Consider the following 21,525-nt stretch of genomic DNA (forward strand, 5'->3'; position numbering starts at 1 on the left):
GACATTTCCAGGGAGAGATGGTGTAGGGGGCGGAGTACTAGTGCCTGCTACTAGGGAGAGCAGGGGCATGAGGCAGGGGGCGGAGTACTGGCTGTCTGCTACCAGGGAGGACAGGGGAATGAGGCAGGGTGCGGAGTACTGGCTGTCTGTTACCAGGGAGAGCAGGGGCATTAGGCAGGGGGTGGAGTACTGGCTGCCTGCTTCCAGGGAGAGCAGGGGCATGAGGCAGGGAGCTGAGTACTGGCTGCCTGCTACCAGGGAGAGCAGGGGCATGAGGCAGGCAGTGGAGTACTGGCTGCCTGCTACCAGGGAGACAAGGGGCAGGGGGTGCAGTACTGGCTGCCTGCTACTAGGGAGAGCAGGGGCATGAGGCAGGGAGTGGAGTACTGGCTGCCTGCTGCCAGGGAGAGAAGGGGCAGGGGGCGGAGTACGAGCTGCCTGCTATTAGGAAGAGCAGGGGAATGAGGCAGGGGGCAGAGTACTGGCTGCCTGCTACTAGGGAGAGCAGGGGCATGAGGCAGGGGGAGGAGTACTGGCTGCCTGCTACCAGGGAGAGAAGGGGCAGGGGGTGCAGTACTGGTTACCTGCTACCGGGGAGAGCAGGGGCATGAGGCAGGGGGCACAGTACTGGCTGTCTGCTACCAGGGAGAGCAGAGGCAGGGGGCACAATATGGCTGCATGCTACTAGGGAGAGCAGGGGCATGAGGCAGGGGGCGGAGTACTGGCTGCCTGCTACCAGGGAGAGCAGGGGCATGAGGCAGGTAGCTGAGTACTGGCTGCCTGCTACCAGGGAGAGCAGGGGCATAAGGCAGGGGGCGGAGTACTGGCTGCCTGCTACCAGGGGAGAAGGGGCAGGGGATGGAGTACTGGCTGCCTGCTACTAGGGAGAGCAGGGGCATGAGGCAGGGAGCGGAGTACTGGCTGCCTGCTGCCAGGGAGAGAAGGGGCAGGGGGTGGAGTACGAGCTGCCTGCTATTAGGAAGAGCAGGGGATTGAGGCAGGGGGCAGAGTATTGTCTGCCTGCTACTAGGGAGAGCAGGGGCATGAGGCAGGGGGAGGAGTCCTGGCTGCCTGCTACCAGGGAGAGAAGGGGCAGGGGGTGCAGTACTGGTTACCTACTACCGGGGAGAGCAGGGGCATGAGGCAGGGGGCGGAGTACTGGCTGCCTGCTACCAGGGAGAGCAGGGGCATGAGGCAGGTAGCTGAGTACTGGCTGCCTGCTACCAGGGAGAGCAAGGGCATACGGCAGGGGGCGGAGTACTGGCTGCCTGCTACCAGGGGAGAAGGGGCAGGGGATGGAGTACTGCCTGCCTGGTACTAGGGAGAGCAGGGGCATGAGGCAGGGAGTGGAGTATTGGCTGCCTGCCACCAGGGAGAGAAGGGGCAGGGGTCGGAGTACTGGCTGCCTGCTACTAGGGAGAGCAGGGGCATGAGGCAGGGGGTGGAGTACTGGCTGCCTGCTACTAGGGAGAGCAGGGGCATGAGGCAGGGGGTGAAGTACTGGCTGCCTGCTACTAGGGAGAGCAGGGGCATGAGGCAGGGGGTGGAGTACTCGCTGCCTGCTACTACGGAGAGTAGGGGCATGAGGCAGGGGGTGGAGTACTGGCTGCCTGCTACTAGGGAGAGCAGGGGCATGAGGCAGGGGGTGCAGTACTAGCTGCCTGCTACCAGGGAGAGCAGGGGCATGAGTCAGGAGGCGCAGTACTGGGTGTCTGCTACCAGGGAGAGCCGGGGCATGAGGCAGTGGACTCAGTACAGGGCTGCCTGCTATCAGGGAGAGCAGGGGCATGAGGCATGGAGCTGAGTACTGGCTGTCTGCTACCAGGGAGAGCAGGGGCATGAGGAAGGGAGCCGAGTACTGGCTACCTGCTACCAGGGAGAGCAGGGGGCGCAGTACGGGCTGCCTGCTAACAGGGACAGCAGCGGCATGAGGTAGGGAGCTGAGTACTGGCTGCCTGCTACCAGGGAGAGAAGGGGCAGGGGGTGCAGTACTGGCTGCCTGCTACCACCAGGGAGAGCAGGGGCATGAGGCAGGGGGCGCAGTACTGACTGCCTGCTACCAGGGAGAGCAGGGGCATGAGGCAGGGAGCTGAGTACTGGCAGCCTGCTACCAGGGAGAGCAGGGGCATGAGGCACGGAGCAGAGTACTGGCTGCCTGCTATCAAGGAGAGAAGGGGCAGAGTACTGGCTGCCTGCTACTAGGGAGAGCAGGGGCACGAGGCAGAGGGCGGAGTACTGGCTGCCTGCTACTAGGGAGAGCAGGAGCATGAGGGAGGGAGTGGAGTACTGGCTGCCTGCTACCAGGGAGAGAAGTTGCAGGGGGCACAGAACTGTCTGCCTGCAACCAGGAAGAGCAGGGGCTTGAGGCAGCTAGCAGAGTACTGGCTGTCTGCTACCAGGTAGAGAAGGGGGCAGAGTACTGGCTGCCTGCTACTAGGGAGAGCAGGGTCATGAGGCAGGGGGTGGAGTACTGGCTGCCTGGTACTAGGGAGAGCAGGGGCATGAGGCAGGGAGTGGAGTACTGGCTGCCTGCTATCAGGGAGAGAAGGGAGAAGGGGTCGGAGTACTTGCTGCCTGCTACTAGGGAGAGCAGGGGCATGAGGCAGGGGGCAGAGTACTGGCTGCCTGCTACTAGGGAGAGCAGGGGTATGAAGCAGGGGGTGGAGTACTGGCTGCCTGCTACCAGAGAGAGTAGGGGCATGATGCAGGGGGAGGAGTACTGGCTGCCTGCTACCAGGGAGAGCAGGGGCATGAGGCAGGGGGCACAGTACTAGCTGTCTGCTACCAGGGAGAGCAGAGGCAGGGGGTGCAGTACGGACTGCCTGCTACTAGGGAGAGCAGGGGCATGAGGCAGGGGGTTGAGGACTGGCTGCCTGCTACCAGAGAGAACAGGGGCATGAGGCAGGGAGTGGAGTACTGGCTGCTTGCTACCAGGGAGAGAAGGGGTAGGGGGTGCGGTACTGGCTGCCTGCTACTCGGGAGAGCAGGAGCATGAGGGAGGGAGTGGAGTACTGGCTGCCTGCTACCAGGGAGAGAAGTCGCAGGGGGCACAGAACTGTCTGCCTGCTACCAGGGAGAGCAGGGGCTTGAGGCAGCTATCAGAGTACTGGCTGCCTGCTACCAGGTAGAGAAGGGGAAGGGGGCAGAGTACTGGCTGCCTGCTACTAGGGAGAGCAGGGTCATGAGGCAGGGGGTGGAGTACTGGCTGCCTGGTACTAGGGAGAGCAGGGGCATGAGGCAGGGAGTGGAGTACTGGCTGCCTGCTATCAGGGAGAGAAGGGAGAAGGGGTCGGAGTACTTGCTGCCTGCTACTAGGGAGAGCAGGGGCATGAGGCAGGGGGCAGAGTACTGGCTGCCTGCTACTAGGGAGAGCAGGGGTATGAAGCAGGGGGTGGAGCACTGGCTGCCTGCTACCAGAGAGAGTAGGGGCATGATGCAGGGGGAGGAGTACTGGCTGCCTGCTACCAGGGAGAGCAGGGGCATGAGGCAGGGGGCACAGTACTGGCTGTCTGCTACCAGGGAGAGCAGAGGCAGGGGGCGCAGTACGGACTGCCTGCTACTAGGGAGAGCAGGGGCATGAGGCAGGGGGTTGAGTACTGGCTGCGTGCTACCAGAGAGAGCAGGGGCATGAGGCAGGGAGTGGAGTACTGGCTGCTTGCTACCAGGGAGAGAAGGGGCAGGGGGTGCAGTACTGGCTGCCTGCTACTCGGGAGAGCAGAGGCAGGGGGCGCAGTACGGACTGCCTGGTACCAGGGAGAGCAGGGGCATGAGGCAGGGGGTTGAGTACTGGCTGCCTGCTACCAGGGAGAGCAGGGGCATAAGGCAGGGAGCGGAGTACTGGCTGCCTTCTACCAGGGAGAGAAGGGGCTTGGGACAGAGTACTGGCTGCCTGCTACTAGGGGGAGCAGGGGCATGAGGCAGGGAGTGGAGTACTGGCTGCCTGCTACCAGGGAGAGCAGGGGTATGAAGCAGGGGGTGGAGTACTGGCTGCCTGCTATTAGGGAGAGCAGGGGCATGAGGCAGGGGGCAGAGTACTGGCTGCATGCTACTAGGGAGAGCAGGGGTATGAGGCAGGGGGAGGAGTACTGGCTGCCTGCTACCAGGGAGAGCCGGGGCATGAGGCAGCTAGCAGCGTAGTGGTTGCCTGCCGCCAGGTAGAGAAGGGGCAGGGGGCAGAGTACTGGCTGCCTGCTACTAGGGAGAGCAGGGGCATGAGGCAGGGGGCGGAGTACTGGCTGCCTGGTACTAGGGAGAGCAGGGATATGAGGCAGGGAGTGGAGTACTGGCTGCCTGCTATCAGGGAGAGAAGGGGCAGGGGGCGGAGTACTGGCTGCCTGCTACTAGGGAAAGCAGGGGCATGAAGCAGGGGGCAGAGTACTGGCTGGCTGCTACTAGGGAGAGCAGGGATATGAAGCAGGGGGCGGAGTACTGGCTGCCTGCTACCAGAGAGAGTAGGGGCATGAGGCAGGGGTGGAGTACTGGCTGCCTGGCACTAGGGAGAGTAGGGGCATGAGGCAGGGAGTGGAGTACTGACTGCCTTCTACCAGGGAGAGCAGGGGCAAGAGGCGGGGAGCAGAGTACTGGCTGCCTGCTAGCAGGGAGAGAAGGGGCAGGGGTGCAATACTGGCTGCCTGATACCAGGGAGAGCAGGGGCATGAGGCAGGGGGTGCAGTACTGGCTGTTTGCTACCAGGTAGCGATCCAGCGCATGAGGCAGGTTGCGCAGTACGGGCTGCCTGCTACCAGGGAGAGCAAGGGCATGAGGCAGGGGGGAGTACTGGCTGCCTGCTACCAGGGAGAGCATGGGCATGAGGCAGGGAGCTGAGTACTGGCTGCCTGATACTAGGGAGAGCAGGAGCATGAGGCAGGGGGCAGAGTACCGGCTATCTGCTGCCAGGGAGAGCAGGGGCATGAGGCAGGGAGCGGAGTACTGACTGCCTTCTACCAGGGAGAGCAGGGGCATGAGGCGGGGAGCGGAGTACTGGCTGCCTGCTACCAGGGAGAGAAGGGGCAGTGGGTGCAGTACTGGCTGCCTGCTATCAGGGAGAGTAGGGGCATGAGGCAGGGGGTGCAGTACTGGCTGTCTGCTGCCAGGGAGAGCCGGGGCATGAGACAGGATGCTCAGTACGGGCTGCCTGCTTCCAGGGAGAGCAAGGGCATGAGGCAGGGGGTGGAGTACTGGCTGCCTGCTACCAGGGAGAGAATGGGCATGAGGCAGGGAGCTGAGTACTGGCTGCCTGCTACCAGGGAGAGCAGGGGCATGAGGCAGTGAGTGGAGCACTGGCTGCCTGCTACCAGGGAGAGAAGGGGCAGGGGGCGGAGTACTGGCTGCCTGATACCAGGGAGAGCAGGGGCATGAGGCAGGAGGCGGAGAACTGGCTGCCTGCTACTAGGGAGAACAGGGGCATGAGGCAGGGGGCGGAGTACTGGCTGCCTGCTACTGTACCGCTCTAGGTGCATTCATTCAGCTACTGTGAACATCTTTTTCTCTACTTTCAGCCTGACACTCCTATCAGCCCTAGCTAGCATAGTTGTGATGTACACTGTTCTCTGTATTTGAAGATTTTGATTACAAATACATAATGTAATAAGGGCATACATAAATGAGTCTGCGTTCATCAGAGACGTGTCCAGCCTGGATGGAGGGAAGTTGGTGGTGTGTTCGGGAGAGTTGTTCGAATTTTAAAGAATGTCGCCCGCGTGAAGTCAAGGGCGCATTTTTTAACACTGTTTTGCTGTGCTGCTTTGTTGGGTTGTGTAGGGGCTGCCTCCTGTGTCTCCATGGGGTCCTGAGAACTCCTGAGCATGCCTGAACCACGAACCAGGCTGAATTTATTAACTTTGGCATTCCGACGGAATAAGGCACTGTTGCCTTAAGAGCTACGAAACACGTAGCTCTGTCCATTCAGGAAGTGGGTGTGGAATTAAAGGAAGGCATAGATGCCCTTGCGGCGTGAAGCCCGCGCGAAGTCACGGGTGCATTTTTTACCACTGTTTTGCTGTGCTGCTTTGCTGGGCGCCGGGTGCCGGACTCCCTTTTCCTTCCCGGATGAACAGAGGCAAATTACCTACTAAGGGGCAGTGAGCTCTGGTGACTTCCGCGGGTCCAGCCAGCGTCTAGCTTGATTGCACCCGACGCCGCACCCTGCTAACTGAAGGGGTAAGCTGTCTTGATAGCCTATCCGGCTCATACTTTTGTGGACATTTCTTTCCAATAACTCTTTAACTGGGCGGTATTAGTCTCTGCATTGACTGGGTGCCGTGGAGTAGCATAGGCTTTGGTGCTTTGCCTCCGGAATCATTTCTGTTTTTGCAACGCTACTTTCAGTAGCGGTTCATAACTCCACGGAGCTACCTGGCAGCTATATCCAACGTAGCCGCTTGTCTGCCGTTGGCAGCCTTCGAAGCTGCAGTGACTGCGGGACTTGGCCCTTTGAACTGCGCTTCTTGTACAACGGCTTGTTTTGTTCAATTTGCATTGGACCCGTACCTTAAGACTTAACCAGTACATATCTGGCCACTGTCACTATACCAGCTTAGTCTCTAAGTCTGGTTCTCTCTGTGGTCTCTGTTTGGGTGTACATGGGGACTGCGGGGCTTGCCACTGGCATTCCCCTTTAACCTAGGAATTGCCCATTTGCCTGATCTACAGCTACTCAAACATACCATGCAATCTGGTCTACGCAGTGGGGGAGACCCTGATTTGGCTGCCACAGAGCCTGTTAGCTGTGCCTGCTATTACTCTTCCAACAGATCTAACCCAAGTGGGTAAATCGGAGCCAAGGTTGGGGAGGTCATTTCCATATGCTCCAACTAAAGAATGCTTGCCAACATTTACATCCAATCTGACTATCCCCCGTGATTCCATCCATGTGATACCACATAGTCCAAATGACCAGGAACTGGGGGTTAACCAACATGCTCACAATATCCCACCCCCTGGTATCCTCCCCTGCGAATGGATAAGTCCATTCAACGTATGTCGACTACCAATGTTTCTGCCCATGGGGTACCATCTGCAGAGTCACATGAGGGATCGATTAATTCATTGGCACTTCACCATACCCTGAGGGAAGTTGATGAAAGTATTTGATTGACACACCCCACAGTATCAGCCCTAAATGTTGTTCTGAGTTCCTTTGTCTCCTTATATGACAATCTGTGGGCTGAATTGAAGTCAACTGATGCGATACTGACTGAGGTTATGTTTAAATTAGAGGAGCTGAGAGCAGAGGTCAGTCTGGGAAAGGATGAAGCGGGGCTTGAGGGGATGGGTGGCATGGAGATGGGCAACCCATGCCTCCATGCCCAAATACTGCAGGGAGCCGAGCAAGTGATCTGTGTGCCGCCCTCCCTTGGTGCTTCTGATTTGGCAGTATTGAAATCTCGGATGATATTATTGCAATTGAACCCTCTGTCTAACACCTTATCCTCCCCTGGGGAATCTTGTAAAAAGGATGATCTGATTAATGAAATCCCTAAGACAAAGCGACTATCTAACAAAAGAGTGAATGTGCAAAGGGGGAGACAGGCAAGAAGCAAATAGAGTTTTCGTAAAAATCGGCTCTTATCTATTAGAGCTGCTCATACTTCCCTGTTTCGACCTGGCCTGTCTCCCATGATAGAACTTCAATCCCCAACCCTGGTCCTGCCCCTAGCAAAGAAAGTGGATTCCATGAACCAAACAGACTTTAGATGGGAAATCTGCCCTGGCGGAGTGGTTGTTGGGGAGGTCAATAGTACTGGGGCGTCTGAGGTTTTGAAGGCCCCAGATTCTGTTGAGGCCCTACGTGCCTGTAATACAATAAAGGTGGTTCTTAAATCTCCTGCACCCAATAATTTGGCTGTACTGCCCCCACCACTAATCCCCTCTTTAATTCCTATTTCTGTAGGGTGGGAACAGTACCCCCCTCGGGGAATCACTGAGCGAATTGAGTCAGTTTGCGGACCCTGCAGGGGGGCCTCTACCTCGGGTGAGATACAGTCCAATCATGGGAGGGGCAGTCTTTCTGTTCCAGTCCTGGGTCAGATGGTGGAAAGGGTACCACCTTTATCTGGTACGGTTGGGGCACCTGAGATTGAAGGTCCCAAACTCAGTATGGGATGTGGGGGTGGTAAATCAAGGTTTTTGGAGACTGAGGGTGACATCCCTGACATTGCTACACACCCCTGTATCTCGGCTGGGGTAAGAGATATTCTACAACAACTCTATCTGCCCCATAAGTATGTCCTTCTGCCCCAAAAGGTATATATGGGCAACTTGGACAAGCCCCCTCTGAACAGGGGCCGCTCACCTATGAGGCCTTTTCCTCTATAGAACAAAACCACCCCATATTGAATACAGCTTAGCAGCACTCTGGATCCAACCATCAATATCTGTTTGAATCGTGCTAATATCTTGATCATTTTCGCTGAAATAGCACCACTTGCACTGGTGGTGTCTAAGGATATCCAAAGAGTCTCATTCCCACTGAACACCCAAATGGGCACTAGTATCATCGACCTGGCATTTCCGCTGGTGGGGGAACTCATTCTAACCCAGAGGGAAGCACTATCTGAGATGGGTATTGATATTCAGATGGTGGTGAAGGAGAAGAGGGCCATCAGCCTCCTAATGGAAAAATCTACTATTGGCTTCCCGGATAAACCAGACTCACCAAATATGGTGGGAACGGGAGAAATTAAAGATGTGGACTAGGCAACGACAATCTCCTCCCTGTGGCAACAATTGGCACCATGATCAGCCTCTTGGTGCGATAGTTACGAGGGAGGATAAACAATGTATGGTTAAATCTTGGCACTCCCGAGGTAATTCGTACCTTTTCACTGATCAGGAATGTGTAAAAGAATTAAGATTGGCAAATTGTGTATGTTTACATGAGACATGGCTTACCGCTGCCCCTATTCTAGATGGCTTTACCATATTTATGCAATCTGGGAAACAAAGTACTGGGTGTAGACCGTCAGGGGGATTGCTGACAGCCATTGATAATTCTTTGGGGTTAATTGGGGATAAACTTGAAGACCTGCCATTTGGCGCCAGGGAATTTAATTTTGCTCTGGGAATGATGGGGGTAAACTTCTCGTTATTAACATATACTGGCATAAGGGGATTGCACCCTTAGATGACTTCCTGGGTCCTATTGGTGATACCATTGATTCCTGGAGTGAAAGAAACCTGAATGGAAGAATGATGGTGCTCGGCAACCTTAATGCTGATTGTGACCATCATGGCCCCCTATGGAACGGGGATGGGGGCTTCTGCAAAAAGAGCACAGGGCAGTAAGTGGAGAGTTGGGCTTGAGGGTCGTGGCCTCCATCCTCTTGTGGGAACCACTACTAATCAAAATTCCACATTGGATTGGAATACATGTCACAGAGGCTCCAGCAGTTCCACGATTGATTATTTCGTTGCTGACTCCTTTCTCATGAACCACTGTCAGTCCTTTGATGTGAAGATTACTGCTTGGAGTGATCACTCTATTTTGACAGCCTCTTATGACCTTTTTCAAAATACTAGGGTCTCCATGTCCCAGCCACGTGTAACTCCTAATGTGGCCGGTAATGCTGTCAAATGGTCAAATAGGAACATACTTCAGCTGAATTCAAGGGTAAGGAGTGCACTTGACCAGACCTCCTATGAATGGAAGATCAGATCCTTTAATTCCATTAGGTTCCAAAACCTTGTTGAGGGAATAGTGACAGTCATTGGCGGCAGCCAGGGGAGTAGATGCAAATCGGTGCTTAGGCATACTCATGTCTTTCTTTCTGAAGCAGCTGAAGAAAAAAGAGCTATGAGGAGGGAAATCCGTAAGATAAGGACTAACAACTCCCAGCAAGCTACCTGCAATTAATTAATTAGAAAGGTTAGACATGCATATAGGAACCTCTGTAAATCCTGCAAGCACATCATTTTACAACAAGATGCAGAACGGATGTTGGGCATACGAATGACAGCTGATGTGAGCGCGTTCTGGTACCTTGTGAACGGGCAAGATCCTAATTATGCTGTATCCCAACTTAACTGCATCCCTCAATATGCTTGGGTAAAGTTCAATGAGGATAGATTTGGGCCCCCGATAAGTGATATCCTGTCCGAACCCTCAGTGAAGAAATACGATGGCTGGGACCCTCATCTAGACCAGGCCACTATACATGGCCTAATAACTAGAGCGAAGTACTCTCTGGCACCCGGCCCCAATGGCCTGACTAATGCTACCTTTAAGGATGACCGTAATCTCTGCTCTAATCTTCTGTTCCTTGAATTTAAAGATATCATCTCCACTGGGATTACTCCAAGATCATGGAATACTGCACATGTGATTCCCATCTTCAAGTGTGGGGGTAGGACTGACCTCAGTAATTATCGCCCAATCTCACTTATTGATGCCGATTGCAAAATCTTTTCGGCATTCCTGCTCTCACACCTGGATAAGTGGTCATCTATCTACCATCCACTAAACCAATTCCAGACTGGTTTTAGAAAGGGACACTCGACTAACATCAATGGGCTGGCACTGAATTGTATTCACGAGGAGGCCTGGATCCAACCAGGGGGCTGTACGTACATGGCATCGATTGATTTAACTGCTGCATTCGATTCTATCAATCGAGGCAGACTATGGGCTAAATTATCCAAGTGGGGGCTTCCGGAGAGGCTGCTAAGACTCATCTCAGGGGTCTATGAAAATTGTGGTATTCAGGTTCAAGTGAAACAAAAAGGGGATCTATCAAGTGGAATACGTTCTTTCCGGGGGGTTGGGGGGGGGGTGAGAAAAGGTTGTGTTTTAGCACCTTGGCTATTTAACCAGTATTTTTCAGAGGTGACTATATCCCTGGCTAATGAGGGCTTGGTTGCCCCAAAAATCGGCAAGGAGAAAATTGTCTGCCTAATCTACACAGACGACATATTGATTTTCGATTGTATAAAGGTTGGGCTACAAAGATCGTTGGCGAATTTTTAATCTTTTGCCGATGACAATGGGCTAGTTATTAACCCAACGAAAACAAATATCCTTGCATTAAAAAAAAAATAAGAGCCCAGTATGTCCAGTGGGAGCCACGCCACTGAAGTTGGTTGAGTCGGTCCGGTACTTGGGCTTCCATGTTTTTGCCTCTAGATGTATTAAAACTACGAATGAGATCTTATTACACAAGGCAAAACTTTTGGAGGCCCAGGTTCTCTGAATCGACCGTAAAATCGGTAGATTCTCCCTGAGACCCTCTATGATGTTTTACAAGGGTAAAATAGTCCCTAAAATTATCTATGGACTAGAGTTAAGATCTGCCAATCTATCCACTGTGCTGAACAGAATTGAGGGGAAAATTTGGAGGCGTATTTTGGGATTCCCGAACGCGGTTCCAATCACAGCAATTCTCTTTGAACTGTGTTTACTGTCATTGTGGGCTCGGGTCCAACGGGCTCTGCTTGTTCTCTACTCTAAGATTATCTACGCACTAAGAAACGCAAAGCCCTATCCAGGTGGCAAGCAGCGCCTAACCAATCCTCGCTTAATGACTTTAAAGAGATCTCTCTGACCTACAAAAAAGCCATATCCCTTGCTAAATCCGAATCCTACAACCAGAGAATCACTAATGCCAGTTCCAAATCAAGAGAAATTTTCTCCATATTCAAAGAACTCACCACACCAGCCTCCAGCCCAGACGAAATCATCAAGGATGAAGCATGGTGTACAGGCATCCAGGCTGCTCTCCTCAACAAAGTTAAATTACTCCAAGACAAAATAGCCTCCCAACGCAAAGCTCTCAACACCCCCACCTGCCCGCCCATACCTCTCACCTACAACTCTCCTTCACAAACACCCCTCTTTGCCTTCAGAGAAGTCTCAGAGACGGAAGTCAAGGACCTCCTTAAAAAAATCAAACCCTCCACATGCAAAGGGGATATCTGCCCACCCTCCGTAATCAAAGAGTGCGCAGAATACCTCACCCCCATCATCACGGCTTTTATCAATGCCTCTTTCGCGTCTGGAAGTGTACCACAATGCCTAAAAGAAGCCTGGGTCCGCCCACTCCTAAAAAAACCCTCTCTCGATCCTTCCTCCCTAACAACTATCGCCCCATCACCACCGTCCCCTTTCTCCTTAAAATCCTAGACAAAGCCGCACACAATCAAATCCAACACTACCTGGAAACCAACACCATCCTAGGAAAAAGACAGTCAGGTTTCCGCAAAGGCCATGGGACTGAATCTGCTCTTCTAGATTTAAAAAATCAAATTACTAAAATAATGGACACAGGCAAACCTGCCCTCCTCCTCCTACTCGACCTTTCAGCAGCATTCGATCTGGTCGACCACAGCATTCTCACATCGCACCTCTCCAATGCTGCTCACTTCTCTCACAAGGCTACCACGTGGATCACATCCTTCCTTGAAGGCAGGGCCATGAAAGTGTACTCTGACCAGGATAGCGCCCCCCCCACCACTATCAATTGTGGAGTCCCACAAGGGTCCTGCACCGCACCGACCCTCTACAACCTATTCACCAAACCCCTCTTTGACTTACTGGACTCCCTCAACATAGCGTATACCAACTACGCTGATGACACGCAGGTCCTCCTCCCCCTCTCTGGAGACTACGACCTTGACTCAGAAGCCCTCCTCAAAATCTACTCGACTATCCAAACATGGATGGCTATCCATGGTCTCTGCCTAAACGGAGACAAAACCGAAATCATCATCCTAGCCCCTAACGAAACTCTAACCAAACTCAGCCCCGATTATTCGCACATGAACATCGACAGTATTAGCATACCTGTCTCCTCTGCCGTCAAGACCTTAGGAGTCTACATTGACGCGACACTCTCAATGACAAGACAAACCAGCGCCATTGCCTCAGCTTCTGCTCTGACTACCAAACTCATCTACGCCATAAAACCCTACCTCACCACGCCCAACTGCCTCTCCATAGCCAGAGCTACGATAGGAGCCAGATTAGACTACTGTAACGCCCTCCTGGCAGGCACTTCGTCAAAAAACCTAAACAGGCTCCAAATAGTGCAAAACAATGCCCTCCGTGCTGCACTACACATTCCCAAAACCGACCATATCTCACAGGCCCGAAGACGCGTCCACTGGCTCCCAGTCAAGGAAAGGATCAACTTTAAAATCCTCACCCTCACACACAAATGCATCAACCACACAGCACCCCCCTACCTATCTGAAACTATAACCAAGAACTCCTCCATCCGCCCCAGAAGAAGTCATCACGCCAACCAACTCCAAGTACCCACTGTAAAAAGAGCCAAAGCCGGCGGCATTGGCTTCCCTCACATAGCACCTAAGCTCTGGAATGCCCTCCCCAACTCGCTCAGAGCAGAACCATCGCTGTATCTCTTTCGCAAATCCCTCAAAACCACGCTATTCAACTAACTCCTCCTTCCCTACACCCACTTCAGCTCGCACGCATCTGATACGAAAAGTGTTCGACACGAAATGCTTGCTGTAATGAAAATTGCTTTGTAACCATCTTCCTTCCATTGTAACCAGACTATGTATGTATTCATGTAACAGCGCCACGATGCCCCCGGGCTGACGTGCGCTTTAAATAAATCCGAATAAATAAATAAATAAATAAATCTCTCCCATACCTGACTCCCTCTATCAGCTTATGTGCCATAATCTCGATAAATTCCATGTACTTAAGTCCCTAAAAACACGAGCAGACTTAACTCTGGCTGAGATTGGGATGACAGTAGAAACTTTAATTAAGAACCCGGTTAGGATGAAACGGGCTCTATTTGACCATGATTGGGCACTGAACACTGATGTATTTCACTCCTACTCATCGATGAGTCATTTGACACACGAGCATAGAAGATGGGGCACCCTGTCTAGGTTTCTGATTCAATTCCCTAATCGGTTCTACAATGGCATTCTCTTGAGGGTAAGGTGGAACCTGCTCCCTACCAGAGAAATCCAACTCGGGAGATCCCTTATCTCTGTGGAAAATGCCTTCTGTAGGTTCTGCTTGGTTAAATTGGAAACTCTTAGACATCTAGTTCTTGAATGCCCCTCCCATCAGGGCCTTCAAGCTATTTTCCTAAAGCCATTGGCAATGTCTCCTTATCTCTACGACGAAGATTTAATATGGAAACACTGCCTTGACAACCACAACTATGGGAAGGGCTGGCCCTAGCTGGCTTTATTAAATCTTTGAATCTATAGGCTTGAATCAGTCTATCTGCAGCTCTGGGACTTGTCATACTTTGTCACCCCATACCCTCTCCTGTACCTGTTATCTGTGAGCCCTGTGGGGAATTGTGGATCTTTAATTTTTGATTTTAGGAAAATATTTCTTTCTGCTGTACCACCGGATCTATATTATCGCTAATTTTTTGTCTAAATTTTATTCTTTGTATCTTGTTTTTTTATTATGGGTGGTATTTCTTTTATCTGTGATGTGAATTATCTGATGTTGATTTTCTTTATATGTATTCATTGTTGTTCTTGACTTTGATCGATTTTATTTATTTTGTAAAGGTTTGAACTAACCAAATACAATTATATAAAAATAAAAAAAGAATGTCGATTGTTGGCTCGAAGAGGATTTCTTTGACGGGGAGAGTGCGAACTTTGGCAAGTGGGGGGTACAAAGGCGACTATGCATGTCGCTGGACCCTCTACAAGATGTCAATCATGAGTGGACACATGGCAGAATCGTGGCCCAGACTGAGGCATGGATGCTTTGTTATGGGGCATGAATTTGACTATTTGTGCCGCTATTGATGCTGCTGAAATGCTTAAAAAGAATGCAGACCCTCTCTTCCGGAGAGGGCCTGCAGGTACAAATCCTCCAGGGTAACGACGATATTCTGGCAACAGAGTCCCTTTGCTCTGCTCCTTTGTAACCATGGGGCAGAGGCATGAGGTCTGTATTGCCATGAGGGATCAGGGGTACTGCAGTGACGATGTGGCTGCTTCTCCTCTTTCTAAGCAAGCACCACAGAAGGTGGGGCAAGAATAAACACCAGTGAAAGAAACTTGAGGAGGCGAGGCTTCACTTAAAAGAAAACACGGATCCAGTGACAAGTCTTTCAAGAAATCGAAGTGAAGCACATGCGTCAAAGGACGTTACAGCAGTGAATATGTTGAGGTCTTAAGTACACACAATGTGTTCTACAAAATGTGAAATTGTGTAGCAATGAGAAATTTGAAACTGCATTAAATACATTAAGAGGTGACATTAAAGGGTCTTAAGAGCTGTAAATGAAGAAATCAGATTCTTTCCAACAGATATGAGAAGCTTTTTGCGCATACAAATAAGTTGGTGCAAAATTGTATTCTGTCATGATGAAGGCCCAAAGGTTAAATGAAAGGGGCACTCCATGGTTCGAGTGGACCCCGAATAAGGAGGCGGAACACAGCACATTCTTCTGAATTAAATCCATTGTATATGAGGTCTACATGTGACATGTTTACCCTATAGCTTTTCATGGCTTCTTGTGTTGTTAGCCAGGATTTAGTCAAATGTAGATTAGTTAGGATATCGCTACCCATGAGTCACTTTGTGTTTGAGTCTAGACCTATGCGATGCTTGTTATTTTGAAGCTCTCAATTATACGTGCATTGAGCAGGAGGGCTATTTTGGCTCCTCTTACTAACCCCACTTCAAAGCTTCTAAGTTGCACGAAACGTCTAATAGGAGAGATTTGTTTTTAAATGAGGTTTGATGTATTTTTGGGAATCGTACAAAAATGTCGACCTGGCAATTGCGATGCCGAAAATGACGACTTTCTTTTTTTAAACACCCCCACACCCTCTTTACACCACATATATATGTGGGGGGTGTGGGATATTAATATGGGGGTCTCCCCTGCATATCTATGCAGTGTAAAGGGGGTTTAATTTTTTTAAAAAGTCGGCATTTTCGGCCGTCGAAATTATATGTGGTTGCAGTGATCACATAGATCCGTATTTTTGCAGTAATGTAGGGTAACTTTATTTGAAATCATGTTTTGTTGTGAATGAATAAAGAATATATTTTTGAAATATACTACATGTTGGATTTCTCCTACTACAATTGTCTCAGAAGAAATTGATAGAATGTTGTGAGAGGAACAGCAAGAAATTGCCAGAGTGTCTCTTGTGGGTGCTTTGTAGAGGTTAGCATGACCCCGGTAGAAGGAGGCACAGGTCCGGGCCCCACCTTTTTTATAGTCGGACACAGTGATGAAGAGGAAGCAATCGGTCACAGGCAATTGGTGTAGTGCTGGGTGTCATGAGGGGGCAATGGTTAAGTCGGTGATGAGCACTGTGATGATTACTGAAGATGTAAAGGGGATGAGAGTCCGAAGAGTGCAGACCATGCCATTTGAGGAAGCTTGGGTGCAAGTCATGAATTCTGGGGTAAATCAAGGTCATGGGCAATTTCTGATGGGGATTTCTGTCTTGTTATATTGGAATAAGTAGTAGGTAGTGTCCCCTGTTTCAGTGTGGCCTGTGCAGCCCCCCTCCCCATCCTTCGTTTGTATCATCATTGTATCAGACGCCCATATTATTCTTTAGGAAGTGTAAATGCTACTTCTGGCTGCACAGTTCAGTGTAGCCTCTCTCCTTCCAGGGGCAGAGGTTGGTCCTTATTCTTATAAAGAACATTCTTGCACTCCTTGTTCCTTTCTTTACTCCATGGCGTTGTTTACGGCTTAATGTGCACTTCCTGCACATAGCTTAGATTGCAGGTGTGGTGTTGTTTCGCGGCATCTAGCAATATTTCTTTGAAGGTGAGGTCCAGAACTGGCAGAGGCAGCGAAAGTCCTTGCACTGAAGAAAAAAACATTAGTAATGCTAATGTCATGGACCTGCACAAACTGCAAGAACGCGCAGAACTAAACGCCCATACTGTATCAAGCCATTTAACTGCCACTAGAAAATAAATGTCGCCCTCCCAAATGGAAACCACACACAGTGCACCCATATAGAACTCTTGAAAAGCCAATGGAAAATGTGTAGTTTATACAAGAGGGAAAGATAGCATAAAGGTGCCCGCTGTACACAGTAGCAACTTACAGTGGGCGGTGAGGAACACTTTGGTGCTCTAATTTTCTGTGTCTTCTCTTCGGGTGGACATTCCCCTTCACCTTCTGAGTTCCCTTCTGTTTAAAAGAAGGCACCTCGTGTGCCAACATTTATATACCAATGAAAGATAGCCATTTGCATGGCATGGCTCGCTTTTTGCTTTAGAAGCTGTTGGTCTCCGTTTAGAGATCAATGACAAACAAGAGATTGGGTTGGTTAAATACTGCGTTCAAACTTCCACTGGCAGTAATGGTGCAGTTGTCAATCTCTCCCTCTGCTTTAAACACTACAAGGACCATTGCCCCTTCAGATTATGTTCCATCGTGCAAATTACTCCACTCTCCAGAGAAGGCATTCCAGTTCCCTGGGCTTCAACACATCACACAGTCCTCTGGATGGTGCCCCTGATGGGCTAAACACTGTAGCACTGAGTAGGGTGTAGGAGCGTAGCAAGTAGGGGATGTTAGGGAAGGGCACTTGAGGTAATCAGCAATTTTGAAAAAGATGGTCCCGTCTCCCTTTCAACTGTGAGATCGAAAAAGGAAGTCTTTTATTCAGCGAACTCCAAATTAAAAGAATGATGGTTTTGGATAGAATGTCCTTTCTTGGAGTTGAAGGGGACATACCACCTCTACAATGCAGTAGATTCAGTCTGTGTAACGGATGTCTTTCCGAGCATTTTAGCAAGTTCTTTGCGGTAAGAGACCCATTCTAGGAATACCAATGGCCCACCTCATGGGTCTAAAGCTCCCGCACGTATCTTTGCATTTTACCCAGAATTACGTACTCTAAACATGTATGTTATTTAACTAGGCAATATAGTCTTTAAAGTTTGCTTTTATGTTAGTCTTTTTTTTTTTTAATAACACATTTAATTGCTTGTTTTTAATCACATTTTACAACAACCAACATTACAATGGGGTCAACGGACCCTTAACAACTAATCGTTCACACCTTTGAATTGGGTCTCGGGAGCAACACCATCGTTCATATAGGGATCTTCCAGGTCATATCCCATATCGTTTAAATCAAGTTATTTACATGCGGTCACCTGATTCACTGCATATCTTCCCATTTCTGCCATATCTTTTCTGCCTTATTTGGGCATCCTCTGGCTGCATATACTCTGCGTTCCATCATAACGCACATGTCCACATCCGCAACCCATTGTTCGTATTGCGGGGGTGATGCTGAACCCCACAGTCTCGCAGTGTTCCTTTTGATTAGTGCCGTGGCTGTGGACAGAAACAGTTTTTCGTATCTGGACAGGTCTTCTTCACCCTCCATCCCGAGTAGCAGTACTTTCGGATCTTTGTGAATCCCTTTCCCCATTACTCGTGTGAGTTCATCGCAGCATTGTTGCCAGTATTGTTGGATCTGATCACATCCCCATAATATGTGGAAGAAGGTACCCTCCTCTTTTTGGCATCGTAGGCAGAGCGGGTCGGTAGCCCTTCCCCATCTGTGGAGTGCAACCCTAGGGTAATATACTCTATGCAGGATTTTGAATTGTATGAGTCGGAGTCTGGCGGAAATTGCTACCTCGCGTGGGTACATTAGGCTAGTCATCCAGTCCTCTGGTTGGATGGCACCAACATCCCGTTCCCACTTTGTTTTAAGACTCAACAATTCAGTGGTGGCAAAGGATGTTATAACAGCGTACATAGTGGATGTTATTTTGGTGTCGATTCTTGCTTGGACTATGTTTCTTTCAAGGGGAGTGCTTTCGGGCATGTCTGCGAGGCCTGCGAGGTGGGGTCTTAGTGCGTGTCGCATTTGTGTGTAGTGATAGTGTTCCGTGTGTGCGAGGTGGAAGCGGGTAATTAGGTGCTCGAAGGGTGACAGCCCACCGTCAACAATTATGTCACCAACCGTGGTGATTCCCTGGTTTATCCACTGGTGCCATCTCGGGAGTGTGTTCAGTTCAGGAAGGTTCTTATTTCCCCATAATGGTTGTAAGGGGGTGATTTTTGCATCCCAGCCTATGTATTTGTGTGTCTCCTCCCAGATTCGTGAGATGTGGGAGCGCATGGTTTGGGGATTCTTGGGGTTCGTTGCCCGGTAGAGACATTGATGGTGGGCACTGCCTATGTTACTGTCTTTTAATGTTGTTTCTTAGGAAGTGCAAATGCTGCTTGTGGAGGCACAAACAATTGGAGCAGCACAAGGTGCCCTTGGTGGGTGGCCTGCATACTGTGTATCTCAGCAGTCAATCTGGTATGTAGGAGTGGGGCAGATAAGGGTGTGCTCCCAGCTGTGTGGGCAGGGATTCACAAAAGATTCTCGGGAGCAACACCATAGTTCATATAGGGATCTTCCAGGTCATATCCCACATCGTTTAAATCAAGTTATTTATATGCGGTCACCTGATTCACTGCATATCTTCCCATTTCTGCCATATCTTTTCTGCCTTATTTGGGCATCCTCTGGCTGCATATACTCTGCGTTCCATCATAACGCACATGTCCACATCCGCAACCCATTGTTCGTATTGCGGGGGTGATGCTGAACCCCACAGTCTCGCAGTGTTCCTTTTGATTAGTGCCGTGGCTGTGGACAGAAACAGTTTTTCGTATCTGGACAGGTCTTCTTCACCCTCCATCCCGAGTAGCAGTACTTTCGGATCTTTGTGAATCCCTTTCCCCATTACTCGTGTGAGTTCATCGCAGCATTGTTGCCAGTATTGTTGGATCTGATCACATCCCCATAATATGTGGAAGAAGGTACCCTCCTCTTTTTGGCATCGTAGGCAGAGCGGGTCGGTAGCCCTTCCCCATCTGTGGAGTGCAACCCTAGGGTAATATACTCTATGCAGGATTTTGAATTGTATGAGTCGGAGTCTGGCGGAAATTGCTACCTCGCGTGGGTACATTAGGCTAGTCATCCAGTCCTCTGGTTGGATGGCACCAACATCCCGTTCCCACTTTGTTTTAAGACTCAACAATTCAGTGGTGGCAAAGGATGTTATAACAGCGTACATAGTGGATGTTATTTTGGTGTCGATTCTTGCTTGGACTATGTTTCTTTCAAGGGGAGTGCTTTCGGGCATGTCTGCGAGGCCTGCGAGGTGGGGTCTTAGTGCGTGTCGCATTTGTGTGTAGTGATAGTGTTCCGTGTGTGCGAGGTGGAAGCGGGTAATTAGGTGCTCGAAGGGTGACAGCCCACCGTCAACAATTACGTCACCAACCGTGGTGATTCCCTGGTTTATCCACTGGTGCCATCTCGGGAGTGTGTTCAGTTCAGGAAGGTTCTTATTTCCCCATAATGGTTGTAAGGGGGTGATTTTTGCATCCCAGCCTATGTATTTGTGTGTCTCCTCCCAGATTCGTGAGATGTGGGAGCGCATGGTTTGGGGATTCTTGGGGTTCGTTGCCCGGTAGAGACATTGATGGTGGGCACTGCCTATGCTACTGTCTTTTAATGTTGTTTCTTAGGAAGTGCAAATGCTGCTTGTGGAGGCACAAACAATTGGAGCAGCACAAGGTGCCCTTGGTGGGTGGCCTGCATACTGTGTTTCTCAGCAGTCAATCTGGTATGTAGGAGTGGGGCAGATAAGGTTGTGCTCCCAGCTGTGTGGGCAGGGACTCACAAAAGATTCCTTCCAAAAGATCAGGTTTGAGAGGCAATGGAATTCTGGGGGCCGGGAACCTTTTCCTGCTCTACAATGCATGCCCCATATGAGATGAATGGGTGATTTCTCAGGGCCTTCACCGCATCTCTAGGCTGATACATCAGGTACCCCATAGTGGCCCAAGGCCCCCACAATGGTCCACGACAAATGTCAGACAGGCAGAGAGGAGAAACCGGGAAAGCACAGAAAATGCAGTTCACAAGCTTGTGGGCATAGGGCTCTGCAAGCCACATGTCGCCATATGTGTATGTCAAACAATAGCAGGAGACAGGCGCAAAGGCTTATTTCATCTCATGAGGAATTCTGTGAGTTAGTCCTGCAGTAAAATGGGGGGCTCAGACATCTCAGTAAAGCAAGGCATCACACAGACAAAGGAAGTTAACACATAGCGGAGTTGTAGGTTGTTCCACTCCCCAGCAATCACAAGATGCACTCCAGATTAGGACACAGCTGCTGTGCATCTTCAGATCACATGCCCAATTATAAGGCGAGAAAACTACTAGTGATGTGTGGGAGTTAGGAGTCTGTTGGAACGCATGAGTGTGGCGAGTGGATAGAGAGGTGGAGGAGAAAGGAGGCAAAACCTTTTATCACCATAAACCATCCCAATACCACATTCTTGCTAAAATCATATGAACTAAACAGCCTAATCTGTAACCTACTGGACCTGTTTAACAACCACACATCATACTCAATGCAACTGCCCACCTCCACAACCAATCAACCACCTGACTTCGGCCTGCACACAGAACATGGAAGCAACACAGGGCATGCAATGACACAGACTCCTGAACTAGAGACAGGAGACATGATGCACTGCTGCCTGATCAATGCCGGCTCCGCTTCGAAACACAGAA

The 21,525-nt window shown here is 50.5% G+C and overlaps 1 protein-coding gene and 1 long non-coding RNA gene across 3 annotated transcripts in view; one reads left to right on the forward strand and one right to left on the reverse strand.

The window, feature by feature from the left end:
* Positions 1-21,525, reverse strand: part of SLC6A19 (solute carrier family 6 member 19) — a 791,726-nt gene that overhangs the window by 137,238 nt on the left and 632,963 nt on the right. The window lies entirely within an intron of this gene.
* LOC138481794 (uncharacterized) overlaps positions 5,929-21,525 on the forward strand; it is a 148,220-nt gene continuing 132,623 nt past the window's right edge. Inside the window, exon 1 of the long non-coding RNA XR_011274408.1 lies at positions 5,929-6,159. This is a non-coding gene — a long non-coding RNA (uncharacterized lncRNA). The remainder of the gene's footprint in view (positions 6,160-21,525) is intronic.

The sequence above is a fragment of the Ambystoma mexicanum genome, chromosome 5p, assembly GCF_040938575.1.
Source record: "Ambystoma mexicanum isolate Mex_15411 chromosome 5p, UKY_AmexF1_1, whole genome shotgun sequence".
In the NCBI taxonomy this organism is placed as follows: domain Eukaryota; kingdom Metazoa; phylum Chordata; class Amphibia; order Caudata; family Ambystomatidae; genus Ambystoma; species Ambystoma mexicanum.